This window comes from Puma concolor, chromosome A3 (assembly GCF_028749965.1).
Source record: "Puma concolor isolate L17-30 chromosome A3, mPumCon1.1.hap2, whole genome shotgun sequence".
In the NCBI taxonomy this organism is placed as follows: Eukaryota; Metazoa; Chordata; class Mammalia; order Carnivora; family Felidae; genus Puma; species Puma concolor.
Genome location: NC_141669.1, coordinates 81,256,105 through 81,271,075, shown reverse-complemented (window position 1 = coordinate 81,271,075; position 14,971 = coordinate 81,256,105). Strand labels below are relative to the sequence as shown.

Genomic DNA, 14,971 nt, shown 5'->3' with positions numbered 1-14,971 from the left:
GAAAGAGAGAGAGAGAGAGAGAGAGAGAGAGGAAGAGAGAGAGAGAGAGAGAGAGAGAGAGAGAGAGAGAGAGAGAGGCTTGGATGGAGGGGAGAGTAGCCTCTCTCACCTACCAGACAATTTTCGTCTCCCTTCTCAAAGCGAGCTCCTGGCACATTCAGATGACCACATAGTATCCATGGCTGGGGCCAGGGCTTAGTCTGCACTCTGTAACAGAGGGGACCAGCCTGCAGAGGCCACACTGAAGACATAGCTGACAGTGCAGGCTCAGGGTCACCTATAACTTTGTACCTACATCTCTGCAACACTGCTAGGCTCTTCCTCGGGACCAGCTATTTGCTTAGCTCTGCTGATCTGTCTTGTCAACAGATTGTAATCCTTGGGAAAAGAAGTATGAAGTTTTATTTCTTTTTTCATATATGAACCATTCTTTTATCATTTCCTGGTGGGAAAACATGGGATTTGGGTAAACTGAACTTATCCTCTTGACCTCACCTGGGCTTCGAACACTCTCTTAGCCTAGAGTCAGCAGTTTCTTAAAGTTTAGAGAGATGCTCGTATGCAGGTCTGTGGCAGTCTTTATATAATCCAGGAAATACTTGGTTTTAATATCTTGGGATTTTCTGCTTTCCTGAATTTGAAACATAAAAAGAAGTCAGATGTTCATTTAAATAAAATAGAAATTCTAAATGCATGATAATGAATTTACCCCTGGTTCTCCTTCACCAGACATGTCACACTATATTTTAAAATGATGCTCATTCTCAGATATTTGTTGGCATTCCAGCCTTTTCATTTGCTTAGAAATGCTATTTTCAAGGTATTTTGGTTGTAAAATGTTATACTCAATACATGTTTATTTTAACATTTTTTATTTCTTTTTACTTTATTATACTATGAACTTAAATCAAGTAAGGCCAATGCAGTGTGATGTCAGAAAATGCTTTGTTCCAAGAAGGCATTTTTCTGCAAAAAGATATGCTTTAGGTGTTGTTTTTTTGTTTTTTGTTTTTTTGGTTTTTTCAGATGATTCATGTGAGAAGTCCTGGGGAACAAGAAACCAGATTTATTTTTTTAAAAAATAACAGAGGTTAACATAAAATTAACATGAAGTTATACTGAGGGAAGTAGGCAGTTAGACTTATGATGAAATGAAGGAATATATCCTTTTTTCTTCTTGAATGGAGTCGATCCATGGACTTAATTAATTTTTATTATGTAACCTAATTGGTTGAGTTTTTACTGACATTTACCCATGCCATTTCTTAAATCATAACCTGAAATGCATTGAACTGGTCTAAAATATTTTTGTGCTTTTGTAAAAAGCGGCTTTAATATGCAGCATTTAATCCACATCCTGAAAGTTTGGTTTCTGCGGCATATATGTGATTTTTGTGTAGACACTGCTGTGCAAGGTGTTTTGTGATCAGAGTTCTTATAGTTAAAGGCTGTGGCAACTGCAAGAGAGTTGATCTGAATGGGTCACACTAATTTGACAGGTCCTTTAGAGCCGGGTTGATGCAATTCTTTGTTTAAATGAATTGAAGTTGGGGCCATCACAAGCCACAGGGGTGGCTTTACTCAGCACATTGCCAAGGCCTGCCTCCATGACATGGTAAAAGAGTGATATGGTAAAAAGTTTATGCAGATACAGTTACTGAGCTTTTGAAGGAAGATTCTTTTATCAGTGGTAGCTTTCAAGTTCCACCTGATACTGGCAAACAAAGTCCAGCTTGTTCTCATTATATAAATATAATTAGGTGAGTATGTTCTGTGAAGATGACCTATAAATATCAGTCTCCACTTGCAAATATTTATAGGACACAGAACCTTCGGAAGCTTATATTCAAGGAAAGATCCTGTGCATATTAAAAAGACTTACATAATGCTATTTAGCTACCATTCTGAGGTTTTTGTGAGGTTATTTACCATTAAACTTTAATTTTCTTTCCCATATTAGTACATCTGTCCCACAATAGCTTTGCAGGCTCTGAAGCATGAAATAGCCTCCCACGTGCTCTGTAGTCTCTCAGTATACATTCATGGTGCTCTGATTAGAAAACTTTAGTATTTTTAAGGTTTAGAGCTCTGGAGAGGCTGTGGGGCTGGATTGCTTCTGGCTCATTTGTAAATCTTTGGAAAATGGTTTAATTACTCATCTTTCTGAGCTTCTGACTTTTCTAAGCAGGTATTGGCTTGTACATGTAGGGGCATGAAGAGAAGCAGGGAGATGAGTGATTCAGCTTTCACCTCTTTCCCCTCAAGGAGGCAGGGGTCCACTCTTAAGAGAATCCCAGTAGCCCCTTGCACATCAGCTTATGCACTGGAGCCTGTGTGAGACCAGGGGAGCTGCTAGGAGACTCAGTAGAAATTACCTGGGATTAGCATATAGGCTGTGATGCTTTTGTTTAGATTATTGGGAGATTTACATTTGTGGGCAATATTTCTGATTGGTTTGACTTCAGAAATTTCATTTTTTTTGTTGATTTGTTAATACATGCAGAGGAAAGAAATCAGGTTCTGAGAAAGAGATCAACGGAAACGTTGTTAGGTGTGTATGGTGTTTTTAGAGCAAGTTGTTGAATAATAAACAAGCATAAATCATGTGTAATCCCTTGCAACCCTGCAGGTGCATCAAGCTTGCCCCTTCATCCGGGTCCTGTGTGTCTGAAGCACTTTGCACAGCCAGTGGAGCCATTAGATTAGAAGTTGGGGTATGAGATAAAAATTGCACTTAATCAAAATTGTCCTTGAGATGCCCTAAATCTCCCACAAAAAAACAGTTGATACCTGTTCTAATGTATCCAGTACTCTATCCTGTGTATATATAAATTAATAATGTGTAAAGTGGGTGCTTTGACTTTCAAGATTTTGTTATATGAAAAAAATATGCATCCTTAAACAATAGAACCAGCTCAGAGTAGGGAAATGAGAAGCATGAAGAACTTGCACCTGAATGTGGAGCGGCAGGTCCCCAGCTGTCCCTCCAAGGGTCCTCTAGACATATGTGCTTCCGGCAGAGTGGCAGGTGGGCTCAGTAGTGCTCTTTCAGTTCCTTTTATGCTCTTGTACTCATGTGTTTGCACTTTGCTCGCTCGATCTCACTAGCTGTGTTTCTTTTCCAGGCATATATATACGTATGTGTGTATGTGTGTGTGTGTATGTGTATGTGTATATATATATATATATGCCTGGAAAAGAAAAAAAATATATATATATACGTATATATACATATATATACGTATATATATATATAGGTCTGATCTTGTACTTATTGGTTTATGTTATGACTGGAGTAACCTTATGGCAGGTTACTCCATGAAGACTGAGGCCCGCAAATTATTGGTTTTTGTATCCTCAGCTCCTCACACAGCTGAATTGGGACTCAATAAATATTTACTGAATGTACAAGTGGTGATTCCATTTTCCTATGAGCAGCCTTTGCAGATAATTTTTTTCAGGTTGCCTTTATTTTTATTTTAGTTTATTTTAATTCCAGTGTAGTTAACATGCAGTGTTGTATTAGCTTCAGGTGTACGATATAGTGATTCAGCAATTTCATACATCACCCAGCCTCTGCAGATATTAATTAAAAGGCTGCATGGTTGCCTATAGCTTAAAAGGGACATCATCTTACCCAACATTATCAGTTTCTCATCCATAGTTGTGAGACCTTGGTTTACTCCCTGATAATAAAGCAGCTCTCTGGGAGTGGAAGCTCAGCTTGTGAGCCTTGGGACAATATGTGCTGTTTACTGTGTGTCTTCTGTGTGCTAAGCTGACGTCGGGACCTGGGGTTTCCAGTCTTGTTCTGTGTGTACTCTCCACCTGTGCTTGACTTCTGAACTGCTCGGTCTACCAGGACAGCCTCAAGGATGGCAGGGAGTGGGCCCCTGGAGAAGCACAGAAAGGAAAGTTGAAGGTAGTGGAAGGCTGAGATTTCAGCATGCTTTCTTTCTTCATGTTTTAGTTGTCTTTTCATATGCCCAAGACTGAATGTAGGACATCCATTCTGTAAACGTTTATTGAGTTCCTACTAAGTACCAGTGCTATACTGTCTGCTGAGAACCCAAGACATTGATATGTGGTCCTTGGAGATCAAAAGCAACATACATAAGTTCCTAGAACATGCTCTGGGGGCAACAAGAATCATTCCTTGGAATAGCTTGTGTTTATCTATAATAAAAACATATTTTGTAGGAAAATATTATTGAGCTTAAAACAAATAGAGATTGATCAATCTGTGCCAAGCCTGAAGTAAGTTTGACTGAATCAGTATGAGCAAAAGGAAAGAAAATCTGTAATAACAATAATATTAATAATAAAAACCTTAGTCATTTGCATTTGATGGCATACTTCTAAAATAGAAATTCCCTTTTGGAGTGTATGGACACGGGAAAATTAAGTTGATGAAATAGCACTTTGGGTTTTATGTGTCAGTTTAATAGTTTCTAAATCTGAAACATAGCATGTGATGGAGTGACCTCCTGATGTTGCTATTTTTGCCAGATTAATGTTAAATTTATAGCGATAAGCAAAGGTAAAGTGAAGTTTGAGTTTGTTATATAATATGGCAGACTGAGGAAAGGTGATAGTAATTAAAGGATATTCACTCCTTCACCTTCTTGTTAATGACAGTCTTTTTACATATTCTAAACTTCAATGAAAAGATCAGGAATTCAACTTTTAGTGAGCACTAACTGTATACAAGTTGCTATAGTAAGCACTGTGGGAAGAATTCAAAGAAGAATAGAAATATACACTACACTGTGTGCATTAGACATAAACTATACATCATACTGGGATCAAATAAGAGCTATAATAGAGATATAAGTTGTGATGTGACTAAGAAGGTTGATTTCTTTGGGGACTATAAGAAAACATCTCAAAGGAAGTGATATACAAGTAGAACCTTGAAGAATGTGTAAGATTTGTGCCAGCTGAAGGAGGAGGAATTGCATTATTCTGTGGTGTGTGTATGTGTGTATGTTCTTTCCAAAAAACTTAAATCCCTGAGGCAGGGACCGTATCTTACAGGGAAAAAGAAATTTCCTCAATCCCCAATCTAATGTAGCACACAAAAGTTTGTTCAGTGGTACTTATTAATAGTGGAAGGACAGGATAGGGAAGCTCAAGGGAAGACTGTTATAACAAACCTACAGAGCATAGCTTGAATTGGGTAAGGGCCTGATCTTCTTATGAGGGTCATATCTAGCAAGGTGATTCATAGATAAGCTCATTCCCAGTAGACCTGCATTAAGCCATCTGCTGTAATTCTCTCTTGCCTATTCTGTAGTCTGAAAGCGGAGATGTTTCTTAAAGCAAGACATGCCTACCCTTTATATGTAGCTGTTATTGCATTTATTCTTTACTTTGGTTTCATTGGAACTGTAAGAATTGCAACATTAAAAGCGAATTCTATGGTGTGACTTTATAGAGGCAACAGACACATTTAATATGTTAACTACCTGCATACTGGGGTGGATCACAGCAGGTTCTCTTCCCCCAGGCCCCCATTTTTAAGCTATGTAAATCTCAGAAACCAAGGATGCTGAAATTTTCTATTTTGGGAATATTGTTTCCAAAGCAAAATTGAGTTTTCATTGCAAAAGAACTATGGAATAAGTCCTTTAAAATATATGATTCAAATGATTTCCACAGTCAGCGTTGTAGATATGTTTATATGCCATTGAACAACTACTGTCACTGTGCTTTATCTCTTTTGAATGAATTCATTGGGCTCACTTTCCACCCAGCTAGAATTCAGAAGATCCTAGTCATCTTTAATTGTCCCTTTTGCAAAAATACGAATTAACTTCTGAGTTTACAGAACTCATAATTACGGCTCTTAAGCATCCCTTGGTAGAATGTGAAATAAAGTAGTTGCTGATTCTTGAGGCCAAAGCATATTTCTTTGCAGATATTCCATATGCCTTTAGCACTGAAAGCTTATATCTAGAAATTGACAATCTGTACTCTGGTAAGCTTCACAAATGTTCAGACCAAAGTCCTTATCAACACTTGGTACACACAATCCCACAACTCCCTGAGGAGCCATTTAACTGAGCAACTTGGCATTTGGTTTGAAAAGATGGCAACTGTGAGAAGACCCTGGTAGACCAAGGTTAAAAAGAGACCCAGTTCTCTCTTATTTTCAGGTGTCCTCTATATTATCATATCTAAAATGGAGCTAGGTTACTGTCATGCTTCCTGTGGGGAAAGAAAGATTTGCTTAAAACACATTATATTTGGCATGGTGGTTTAAAACTCTTCCAAGGGAGGGGTGGTGGTGGAACTGTCTGTTCTTTTCTAAAGTTTGTAAAATGTGAGACATTTATGAGGTTGATGCTCTGGATGGGTGTGTTGGGAATGAATAGCACGTGCACAAATATACTATATTTCATTTGAGAAGCATTTCAGGGACAACTGGCAGAGCAGTAGCTTGCCCTCGCTGAAAGCTCCAGCAGTCTAGGCAAAAAAATATGACCACCATTCCAAAGAAGTGGCCAAAAGACTGAAACTATGAAAAAGGTTTCTTTCATCCCCAGAGACAGGAGAGACCCTAGGCATAAAGGGAAAAAAACACACAAAAAAACAACAAAAACATGTTAACTCAAGAACTGACCATTGTTCTCAATTCTTAGGAACTGTGTTCCCTTTTGTTAATTGAGGTATAGTTTGCATGCAGTGGCATGTTCAGTTACTAAATACACCTTCAGTCTGTTAGGATAAATGCAAAGGCTAAAGGCATCATCCCCCATGCCACCTTCCAGTCAGTTTCCCTGGCCCGCTTTGATCTGATTTTACCCACTCCAGAATTTTGTAGAAATGGGATCATACAGTATATTCTTTTTATTCCTGGCTTTTTTTTTTTTAACTTAACATAGCAGTTTTGAGATTCATCCATATTGTTGCCTGTATCAGTGGTTCCTTTTTTCACCCCATTGTTGGGGAGTAATCCACTGTATGAATGTATCACAGTAGATTGATTCCTTGATGGAAATCTAGGCTATTTGGAGGTTTGTGTTATTATGAATAAAATAGCTATGGACATTGTAGCACTGAGCTTTTTGTAGACCTATGGTTTGATTTTTGTATAAATACCTGGGAGTGGATTGGTAGGTTATAGAGTAGATCATATTTTACTTTAAGAAACTGCAAGAGATTTCCAAAATGCACCATCTTATACTTGACCAACAATATTGAGGAGTTCAGTTATTGCACATCCTCCTCAACATTTAGTGGTGTTAGTCTTTTTCATCTAATCATTTTAGTAGGTGACTGTTGGTATCTCATTGTGGTTTTAATTTGCATTCCCCAGATGGAAATGATGTTGAATGCTTTCCAATGTGCTTATTGGCAATTTGCTTAAACGTCATTTGTGAAGTGGCTCTTCAAGTCTTTTGCCTTTTTTGTGATGTTATTGTTGTATATTAGGTACCAGAGTGCTTCTTATGTTCTAGATGGAAGTTACTTTTCAGATTGGATTGCAGATATTACCTCCCATTCTGTGGCTGTTTATTATCTGTTTATTCTCTTGGTGGTACTTTAAAAAAATTTTTTTTAATGTTTATTTTAGAGAGAGAGAGAGAGAGAGAGAGCGAGTGCATGAGTGGGGGAGGGGCAGAGAGAGAGAGGGAGACACAGAATCTGAAGCAGGCTCCAGGCTCTAAGCTGTCAGCTCAGAGCCTCATGCAGGACTCGAACCGATGAATCATGACCTGAGCCGAGGTTGGATGCTTAACCTACTGAGCCACCCCGGTGCCCCTCTTGGTGGTACTTTTTTAGAAAGTTTTTTTATTTGAGAGGGAGAGTGGGTGAAGGGGCAGAGAGAGAGAGAGAGAGAAAGAGAGAGAGAGAGAGAGAGAGACCGACAGACAGAGACAGAGAGAATCCCAAGCAGGCTCCACACTGTCAGCACAGAGCCTGATGTGAGACTCAAACTCACAAACAATGGGATCATGACATGAGCCAAAATCAAGAGTAGGAAGCTTAACCAACTAAGCCACCCAGGTGCCCCTTGATGGTACTTTTTGATGAACATTTTAAATTGTGATGAGATCTGAGTTATCATTTTTGTTCTTTTAAAAAATTTTTTAATGTTTATTTCAGAGAGAGAGACACAGGGCATGAGCCGGGGAGGGGCGGAGAGGGAGGGAGACATGAAATCTGAAGCAGGCTCCATCCAGGCTCTGAGCTATCAGTATAGAGCCGACATGGGGCTTGAACCCACGAACTGTGAGATCATGACCTGAGCCAATGTCAGACACTTAACCAACTGAGCTACCCAGGCATCCCTCATTTTTGTTCTTTTATGTTTATTCCTTTCTAAGAAAAATTCCTACTCTCAGAAATCTTTCCCTACTTCACCTTCATGAAGGTGTTGTTCTAATAGTGTTTTAAAAACTTTTTTTATTTTGAAATGATTTTAGATTTATAGAAAGTTGCAAAGTAGTACATCAAGTGGCTGTATACCCTTCACCCAGCTGCTCCTGATGTTAACATCTTCCATGACCGTTGTACAATTATCATAATTAAGAAATCAACATCGGTACAATTCATGAAGTACAGACTCTGTTCAGATTTTACCAGTTTCTCCCTTAATGTCTTGTCATGTTCCAGGTTCCTATCCAGAACACCACATTGCCTTAGTTGTCATGACTCTTTAGTGTTCTCCAGTCTCTGATAGTTCCTCAGCCTTTCCTGGTCTTTTATAAACTTGACACTTTTGAAGACTACACCATAGGTTTTTGTAGAGTAACCCTCACTTTGGTTATGTCTGACATTTTCTTCATAATTAGACTAAGGTTATGGATTACTAGAAAGAATGAGTAGGAACAAAGGTGATGTATTCTTTTCACCATTTCTAATACCTTGTTTGTTATAGCTTTTATGTTGGGTCCATGATTGTCTCACATTGTATTTTTGCACATTTTCTTTTGAGAAAAGCCTGCTGGGATTTTGACTGGAATTGTATTGAATCTTTAGATCAGTTTGGGGAGAATTGACATCTTAATAATAGAGTGTTTCAATGCGTGCATTCATAGTGTATCTTTCTACTTATTTAGGTCTTCTTTAGTTTCTCTCAGCAATGTTTTAGAATTTTTAGGGCAAAGATCTTACATGACTTTTGTTAAATGAATCCCCAAGTACTTGATATTTTTGATACTTGTATAAATAGTATTTTTAGCCTTTCTGTTGCTAATATGTTGACTTTGTATCCTATAATGTTGCTCCGTTCATTTATAAGATCTAGCAGTTCTCTTGTAGATTCATTCTGACTTTTTATATACATAACATGTCATCACTGAATAAGGAGAGTTTTGCTGCTTCATTCTCAGTCTGTATGCCTTCTATTTCTCTTGCTTGTCTGACTGGACTGGCTAGGACCTCCATTAAAATGTTGAATAGAAGTGGTACAAGTACACATTATACATTTCTGCCTTGTTCCCAACCTTAGGGGGAAACATTTAATATTTTACTGTTAAGTGTTGTTAGCTATAGACTTTTCACTTTTTGACATCCATTACAGGCTGAGGAAGTGCTCTTCTGTTCCTAGTTTGCTGAAAGATTTTTGCATAAATGGGTGTTTCATAAATGGGTTATGTATTTAACATAAACTGATGTGTCAAAGACTTTCTCTGCATCTGCTGAAATGATATGAGTTTTCCCCCTTAATGTGTTAATATAATGAACTACATTAGTTTATTTCCAACCATTTATTCCTGGAATAACCTCTCCTTGATTATGGTACATTATCCTTTTTATATATTTCTGGGTAATTTAGTGATATTTTATTAAAGTTTTTTTTTAATGTTGATGTTTGTGAGGGATTCTGGTCTGTAACTTTCTTTTCTTATAATGTGTTTGGTTTTGATACCAGGATTATAATGAGTTCATATGATGAATTGGAAAGTATTTTCCCCCTTTGTCTTCTAAAAGATTGTGTCTGATTGATATTATCTCTTTCATTAATTCTGGGAAGAACTTAACAGTGGACACATTTAGTCCTGGAGTTTTCTTTTAGAAAAAATGTTTAATTACAAATTCAGTTTCTTTAACAGATACAGAATTCTTTAGATTTTCAATCTCTTCTTATGTCAGTTTTGGTAAGTTGTGTCTTTAAATGAATCTATTTCATCTACATTGTCAGATTTATTGGCTTAAATGGTTTATAATATCTCATTATGATTTTAATTTTTTGTACAATGTGTAGTATGTCCACTGTTTTATTCTTAAGATCGATCGTTCTGGTTTTCTTTCTTGCTTGCTTTCTTTTTTCAAAATCCTTATTGGTATTTCTAGGTGGTTATAATTTTATCTATCTTTTTAAAGAACCAACTTATGGCTTTCTTGATTTTTTTCTGTTTGTAGTTTTCTGTTTCATTAATTTTTATTATTTTCTGTGTTCCACTTACTTTGGTTTTAATTTGGGGAATTGTATTACTTTTAACCTTTGCCTTAAAGGAATTACTATGAGTAAGGGGAAAAAAGAGATTAATTAGTTTGAAACCTTTTTAAATAAGGAGTAATCATTTTATAAAAGGTATTATAGGTAAGTTGAACTTGATAGTAGTTTTCTAATATGAACAAAGTTCACCTGTTAGACCTAAAATGCTCTGAATAGGCATAGCTGCTCTGATCTTGACAGCAAGCATCCAGGGGATTGGCTTATTTCATAGAAGGAACCATCCCATATTCTACAGCCCATTCTAGAACTGGCAAAGGAATGCCTCTTGAAAGGTATATATAGTAGGAGGGCATACAACACATCTTCTCCACACAATTAAATTAATTTAAAACATGAAAATTATGCATCTAGTTTTAATTGATGTGTTCAACTGTGGGCATTGATGTGAGAAGTATGGTAATTATTCTTGAGATAAACATTAATAGCTTTATGCTCTTGGATCTTCCATAAAAGAATTTGGTGCCCCAAATGTTCTTCATCTATGTCCTTTATGAGGGAAGACATTGCAGTGCAGGAAAATGATTCTGCACTGCTCTTGGGGATTAATGATTATTGTCTATATTCATAAAAACCAGACAGCAATCTCTAATATACATCATAAAGCAATAACAATAATGATTAGGATTGATAGCACCTCCTGCTTTTCAAACCACAAGAGCCAGGCATTTTCACGCCCCATGTGAAAATCACCTTTTCTGTGATGCCACTGGGGGACTTAGTGGTTTTGTGTAAAAGTGGTTTTAGATTACAAAGTAGGGGTGAAGGTATCCAAGTTCAGTTTTCATACTAAACTTTTTCTACCAGATTCAGTATTTCCATTGCCGCTCTATTTTTTTTTTTTTATAACATTTAGAAACAAGACTAAAGTACGTGTAAAGTTTGTCATTGGAAGCCGCTTCTATTAGTTTTTGGTTTTAAGTAATCCTTGTACTTCTCCTTCATACTGCACTTAAATACCACTTTTATGAGGTAGGCTTTGGGTTAGCACTTCTTATGGCAGTCACCTAATGCTTATGTGTGTTATGTTTGTCCCTGTCACCTCATAAATATTTGTTGTTAGAATGAATGAATGAATGAATGAATGAGTGAATGTAACAACCAAAGTTGTAAGATTGATTTAAAGACCAGAGCAATTAATATTACAAACACTGATGCCAGAATAGATGCTTTTCTGATAGTGGCACCATTTTTGTGGAAAGCAGGGGTGGAACATTGTATATGGTGACTTTGTCCGTAATTCTGACCTCCAGAATGTCTAAAGAATGAGGAATGGGGCCAAGGGTATGTTCATTAGTAGATTTTTAAGGGTGTGACATGTGATGTAGAAGTAGTCTAATTTAAATTATTACAAATTATTTTAAATGCCCAAGATATTTCCAGGATGTTTCAAACTTTGATTGATTGCTTTTTCTTCATAGTCTCCAAAGCAAAATGATGGTGTTTCAAAAAACTTTTCTTTACGACTTCTGAGTTATCATGCTCATAATCAAAAGATATACAGCAATGTAATGGGCAAGTCAGAAAAAAATCGCTCTATATTTTGTTTTGTAACTGCAACCAGAATATATTTTTCAGATAATAGGAGACAATTGCGCGGTTGAAGGAACAGTAAATTATTTATTCCCTTTAGAAAAATACACTGAAAGAGAAAAGCTGGGGTTTTTTTTCTTTCCCCCTTTTTTATATCAGAATTGATTGTGCACTAGCGTATTACTATTCAGTCCTATAAGAATTTGTTAGGATATTTTCCTCCTCCTAAGGTTTTTATTTCTGTAATATTTTCATATAATGGCCAAGTAATAAATATCCAACAGAATTTTTTTCATGCTTTTTGTGGAGCAGATAATGCATTTTTCTTGTTAAATAGCAAACTACTTTCATCATTTACTTTTCTTACTAGGTTATGTTGCATCTTATGTAGAAATGTGTATGGGTTGCTACAGAATCCTGGCCTCTATTAATGAGATACTCACTGCTATCACATATAATCAGAGTATTGTAAATTCTGATGCTTTTAGGTAATTTTTAATATCAGAAAATCTGACAGACTGTTTTGTAATCTATCATATGATCACCAAATTATTATGATTATATGTTATGATATATGATCATATGATAATCTCTTTAGGGGATGCAGGAAAAATAAAATATTATTTCTTCCCCCTGAAGACTCTTGAGTGCAGCTGAAAGAGACAAGGCTGGCACACAGGAAACAAGTATTGAACTCTAACGAGAGGATATAATTGTGCATTCGCTGTTATAAGTGTTTAGAACACAGAGAGATAAATGTTAATATTTGGAGTTTCCTCTGTTTGCCTGTCCCTGATCCACTCTCACGTCTTCTTCCATCTGCTTCATGCCAGGGAAGTTCCTGTAAGAACCACATCAGGCTCTTCTACCCTCTGCTTCTGGTTGAGCTCAGCCAATGAGGAGATCAAAGGGAGGAAGGAGAGTCAGATCCCATCTCCTCCCTTCCCTGCTATGACCCCTGTTAGCACCCTCTGGGCTCTGACCTTTCAGGCCAAGAAGCAGTCATTACCCTTTCTGTGCTGTACTAGCTTATGGTTCCCAACCCCCTGCAATGGAGTATGTAAGCAGTCCTTCTCTTAAACTCTTCTCTTCCAGGTCCTTGCTTACCCGGTCTTCCAGGACCCTGACTATACAGTGGGCTTCAGTAGTTAGGGTGGGTTTTCTGAAAGGAAGCTCAAGTCAGGCCTTGGAGGCCAGGGATGTAAGAAACAGGATGTAGCCTGAACAAGAGCAGAGACACAGAAGTGCAAATCTTCTAGAGATCTCTGGTAATTCTAGTCTTACAGAGGTGGCATTAAATGTCAGGCCCTCATCTTTGCAGCTGTCTTTGCCTTGTGGGCTTGCAAGGATGAGATTCCCTCACAGTCTACCCTGCAATGAAGATTTGGGGTGACCAGAGTTGATGACCCAGAGAGGTTGCTGCACCTGAAGAGGTAGCTCATAATTCTGTTTAGGATTGTTGCCAGGGTATGTTTCCTAAGGGCATGATTGGAGAGGGTGATTTCCAAGGACCAGGGTATCACTAACTTCTTCCTAGTCTGGCTTTGCACTCTTAATGCATCCTGCAGGCTCTTGGAAAATCTTGCTCTGAGCTTGTTTCAAAAGGATGGACACTTTTAAGTCTCTGTCCATCTCTACAAATCTTTCTCTCTTTGTCTCTGTCTTTCATTCTAAGTTCATTTTTTTCCCTATGGACATTAGATACTTGCTGTGTGTCAAATCCTGTTTCAGGTGCTGGGAATATGGAAATAATAAGGAATCATAGAGCTTCTTACCTCTAGGGTTTATATTCTAATGAAGGAAAGAAAGTATAATATGTATACCTATACAGATAGATGATAGGATTTCAGAGAATAGTAAGTGCTGTGGTAGAAACAAAGTGAGGGGATGGAGTGATGGGCTAAGAAGGAAGGGAGGAATTGTAGATGGGATGGTTAAAGAAAATTTTTGAAGAGGTAATGTTTCAGAAGAGAAGTAAATACAAAGGATTCAGACAAAGGAAGAGTGCCCTAATCAGAGACCGTCTTATTTATTTATTTATTTATTTATTTATTTAAACATTTGTTTATTTTAAGAGAGAGTGTGCACACCTGTACATGCAGGCACACGTGGGGGTGGGGGGAGGCAGAGAGAGAGGGAGGGAGAGAATCCCTAATTGTCAGTGCAGAGCCCTGTGCAGGGCTTGATCTCACCAATCGTGAGATCATGACCTGAGCTGAAACCGAGAGTCAGACACTTAACCCACTGAACCACCCAGGTGCCCACGAACTTCTCTTTTAAACTCAACTCTAGTTTAGGGCAACCCAACTTTGCAGTGCTGAATATAGGATTGTATTGTTTCATTTTTCTAGTTTTAAGCACCACAAGCTATATTAGCATCTTAAGATGAACTTGTGAAAAGATCCTTTTTAACTTGAAAAAAATAATTGAAATACTGAAAAGTACATAGAATAACACAGTAAACACCTGGGTGTATGCTATCCAGAAATAGCTAATTTATTTCAGTTATTTTTTATAAAAAGAAGAAAGTGTGTTAACAACTTGTGGGGCTACATAATTTATGGGGCTCAGTGCAAAATTAAAATGTGGGTACCCATGTTTAAAAATTAAGAATTTCACTAAATAACATAGTAATGTTTCACCTTTATGTTGTAAATTACATAAATGATACTGTACTGTCCGTGACATTGTAACTTGACTTTCACTTCACACGTTTTCAGCATCTGTCCCTACTGATAGGTGTGGCTGTGTATTTTTTTCATGCTAACTGCTCTTAGAAGTTAATATATAATATTTTAATTAATCTGTTTCATTATTAAGCCAATATTTTTCATCTTTTCATATCTATATAATTTTAATACATTTATTTTATGCTGAAAAGTTGCAAGGAGAGTCAAAGTATTTCCCACACCTTTCACTTGGATTCCCCAAATATTAATACTTTATCACATTGCTTAATTTTTCTCTTTT

General features: G+C 37.2%; 1 protein-coding gene and 1 long non-coding RNA gene across 6 annotated transcripts in view; both read left to right on the top strand.

Annotated features, from left to right (window-relative positions):
- Positions 1-14,273, top strand: part of LOC147582561 (uncharacterized) — a 32,481-nt gene extending 18,208 nt beyond the window's left edge. The window contains exon 3 of the long non-coding RNA XR_015249277.1: positions 32-14,273. This is a non-coding gene — a long non-coding RNA (uncharacterized LOC147582561). The remainder of the gene's footprint in view (positions 1-31) is intronic.
- Positions 1-14,971, top strand: part of AFF3 (ALF transcription elongation factor 3) — a 578,761-nt gene that overhangs the window by 205,897 nt on the left and 357,893 nt on the right. The gene's annotated exons all lie outside the window — the stretch shown is intronic.